The sequence below is a fragment of the Cajanus cajan genome, chromosome 5, assembly GCF_000230855.2.
Source record: "Cajanus cajan strain Asha chromosome 5, NIPB_CcT2T_4, whole genome shotgun sequence".
Lineage (NCBI taxonomy): Eukaryota > Viridiplantae > Streptophyta > Magnoliopsida > Fabales > Fabaceae > Cajanus > Cajanus cajan.
The window spans coordinates 48,944,638-48,948,976 of NC_138521.1; the positions used below are offsets into that span (position 1 = coordinate 48,944,638).

The 4,339-nt window shown below is 34.5% G+C and overlaps 1 pseudogene; it reads left to right on the forward strand.

The window, feature by feature from the left end:
• Positions 1-3,393: 3,393 nt before the first annotated feature.
• Positions 3,394-3,992, forward strand: LOC109816603 (NADPH-dependent aldehyde reductase-like protein, chloroplastic pseudogene; annotated as a pseudogene).
• Positions 3,993-4,339: the final 347 nt, after the last annotated feature.

Genomic DNA, 4,339 nt, shown 5'->3' on the forward strand with positions numbered 1-4,339 from the left:
AAAAAAAGAAAGCTTTGTTTATAAGTTATATTTATAGAAGCATGGTGAATTATGATTAGCATTTTTGTGGGATTAAAGATAGCTTTTACCAGTCAAAATCATACTAATCTGTTCACTATTGGCTCTAGAGCTTTGTTTGTAGCTTTATTCATTATATGATTTTAATATTACCATAACAATCCTAAATTATGTGAAACACTGATCTCAACAACTATTCTATTTAGAAGTCATAAGCAATCTAAAATGAGAAGTTGTATTCGTACTATATGTATTAGCATAATTGTTTGTAAAACAAAGAAAGAAAAGATAAAAGAGAATTGTATAATAAAATGGTTAATCATTGATGTGAAGAGATAAAAAAATAAAAATAGTATTATAAAAAGTGGTCTAGAAAAATAATATTTTCTTGAAATGACAGTAACATTCTACAAGAAATTCGTCATTTTGCGGCGTTTTTTTTTTTCATATTGCGGCGGTTTTCGCCTCCCTCAAAATAAGTAATGGCGTTTTATAAAAATGCCGCAGTTACGTTCGCCACTAGCATTATACGGAGATTTTTACCAACCTCCGCTACCTTTTCCATTCTGCGGCGTTTTGTTTAGCGGGGGTTTTTGACCTCCTCAATTTGAATGATGTTTTTTTTTATTTCACAATATATTTTATTTTTTTAATCTAAATTACATTTAACCTATATACAAAAAAATAAGGAGATACTCATAACATAATCCAAATTCTATCGAATAATATTAACTTTTTTATAAGAAAAAAAAAAGAAATTAATGGGAATACAAACTATCAATAAAAACCCATAATATAGACAACAAAATGTCAAATAAATTATTAAAGTTGTTCAAGATTAAAGTCCTAACCACTAAATTATTAAAGCTCCATAAACTAATTATTTCAAAAGCTTAAACTAAATACATAAAGGAAAATCTTTCAGACAAATTAATATAATTGAGGAGAATTTGATTATAGCTCATTAAGTATGAGTTTTCATATTAAGAGAGATTAAGAATTTTCACTATTTAATTTATATTTCAATAAAAAAATAACTATTTATATTTAAATTGTCTCGACTATAACAAAATTGTCAGAAATAATATTATTAACATCAGCCACAAGGGTTAACAATCAAATCAAGGATACATCTTACAATAATTCATCAAAACAACTGCCAAAATTCTACCTATTATGTCCACTTTGGCATCACAATCAGAAGAGTACTCATTATCACATGCAAATAAAGCATTCTTTGACTGGAATCCACTATCATCCGAATCAACCCAGTCAACAAAATGTCTAGATTTCGCATTTGAATTTTCCAAACGCTGCAATTCACCTTCCATCTCTTGGATCTTTGACACATAAGATTTAACCAGGTCATAATCCTAGAAACAAGTTTGGACCGTGAGTCAGTGATGGATTGCTTCTAAATGATAACGGAGCATCATCCCAATGTGTGAGAAAAGTGATTCAAGTAAACAAAATGAAAATTACCTCTTTACAGCCAGGTAAAATCACTACTTTAAAAAGATCATATAATGATTTTCGGACCACTTTATCATCATCACCAATGCGCTCACAAAGTTTTTCTATAGCAGTATACTTGTGCAACCTTTGTTCTTCTGGATATCTGATGAATAAATCCTTAATACCAATCAATGCATCTGTAATTTAGCGGGTAGAAAAGAAAGAGTATTAATACAAGGATTACCAAATTTAAATGAAGATTGGAATGTTTAACAGGATTAAATAAAGCAATGGAATTAATTTATGATATTACAATTCAAAAAGAATAATAGAATATTAGGAATAGGAACCAGGTCAACACATTAAAGCAATAAAGACATGCCATTAGAGAAACTTCCATAGGATCCAAACAATATAATTAATGACCACTCAATTTTATTTTTGACAGATTTGGAAATAGTGACTAATATTGACACAATGTTCATGGTCCTAATTTTTTGGCCTTAGGCTTAAACTCAAACCAACTTGACCTTTATCGTTTCAAACATACAGAATTGTTCTATAAAGAATTATTGACACTGATATGCACATTTAAAAGCAATTATATATACTGACAATATATTAATATATATACCTCTACGAACTTTTGCATTATGATGAGATGTTTGCTGGAGAAGTTCTTTTAAAGTCAAACCTTTCTTGTTTACGGCCAAACCTTCTTGAAACTTCTTTTCAGCCTCAGGATCATCTTTGTTTGTGTAAGGATGGAGCTTCTTTGCAAGCTGCAGAACATAGAGAAAAAAAATTTGAGATGGTAGAAATGGCAGAGGGAAAGAATTATTTTAGACAAATAATTCATGATTATCAAGAGTCTCTGAAGAATTTGTGTCAAGAAAGAATGAAGGATAACTAAAGGGAACTGTAAGGAATATGTTAGCAAGCCTAGAACTTGTGCAGACATGAAAATATTATAAGAGAATAATACATTCTGATTCTGGTAAAAGAAAATCATAAAAAAGTAGCAAGTAAAAAATTAAACCGCAAAAGGTGAAAGACATATTTCTGTAATATATAATGTAAATAAGTGATTGCATATGTAAGATCAACATGATTTAAACCCTAAACCCTAAACATGATTTAAAACAAACTCTTCCTAGTCCAATTCAAACAATTATTTTTAATATCGCTACTTGGGAAATGACTGTAGTATCCATATACTATAAAGAAAATGACAGTTTTGTAAGCATCTGGGAAAGACATGAAAGTAAAAAAGAATGTTATAATATGATCCCTTTTAACCAGGAAAGATACAAGAAATCATAATTTTTTACCAGGAAATAAGTCATGTTTACCAAAAAAAATTTTAAAACCTACCCCGTAGTATGCTTTCTTTATTTCAGAAGAACTTGCATTCTTACTCACACCAAGCACGTCATAATAGTCTTTCGCCAATGATGCTGAAAAGGAGTTGAGGGAGAAAAAGAAATCATTCACAAGACAAATAATTATGCATACAGGGGAAGACCAAAATAGAAAACGTGAGTTAATTGAACAATGCCTTCTTTGGCCACCTTCTTTTCGCTTTCTTTCATCTCCTAGAGCACTTATTACATTCCCAAGAGCTAATAGACCCTTGTTGATATGAATGCCTTGACAATGGAAAAACTAACTTATCACTAAAAGTTTAAAAATTGCATTTATAAAACTCATCTAGCAGAAAGGCAGTGATGTACAATTTTCATAATTATATTGTGGTTTGTGAAAATATGATATATTAGAGAACATATTTTTGTGTATAAATTATATTCCTATTCTTATCAAAACAATATGCCCCATCACAAGCAAAAGGAATACCTTCTTTTAAACGCATGTCATCTGCGCCAGTTCCTATTCTTATCAAAATAATGCTTCCTTGGATAATGCTTCCTTGACCTTAGTTGTTGCAGGCTTCTCCATTCCCAAGCCCACTCCGTCGCGGCCCAAATCAACGCCAACTCTGCCACGCCGCGCGCCGTAGTTGCCCAAGTCAAGTCCCTCTTCGACTCAGCCCAACGCGCCTTCGACTCGTCGCTCCACATCCTCGTCAACTCCGCCAGCATCAACGACGACGCCTACCCCTCCGTTGCTGACACCACCGTCGAGTCCTTCGACCGCATCTTCGCAGTGAACGCGCGAGGCAATTCGCCTGTGCGAGGGAGGCGGCCAACTGCTTGAAGTGCGGCGGCGGGGCGCGGATCAACCTGCTGATGACGTCGCTGGTGGCGGCGCTGAAGCCTGGATACAGCGCGTACACGGCGTTGAAGGCGGCGGTGGAGGCGATGGCGAAGATCCTGGCGAAGGAGCTGAAAGGTATGCAGATAAAGACGAACTGCTTGGCGCCTGGACCCATCGCGGCGGAGCTGTTCTTCGAGGGGAGATTTTTCGCTTTCTTCGAGGGTGTGGGGAGAGGTGGGGAAGGGTTGGGAGACGAGGAAGGGTGTTCGCGGGGAAATATAGACAAAATTGGAGGGATTTGGTGAAAATAAATTGGGGGGGGGGGAAATGGTGAAAAATTTTCAGGTAAAATTGCCTCTGAATTTGGGAGGGCATAAACCTCCTCAAAAAATGATAAAAACCGCCACTATTGTTACAATTTTGAGCGTTCTCCCAAAACGCCGCAACTCATGTTAATTTGAGGGGTTTTTAAAACCTCCGTAAAATAACTCTCACTAAATAGCATTTTTTTTGTAGTGATATTCTAAACAAAGAATTTATCTGTCTCAAAAAATCTTACTTTTTCAGTCTTTGAGGATACATGTTTCTTAGGATGCTACCTTGTAGCTCTAACCATGGACCCTAATATCAAATTAAGCCCCATGTTGGGGAT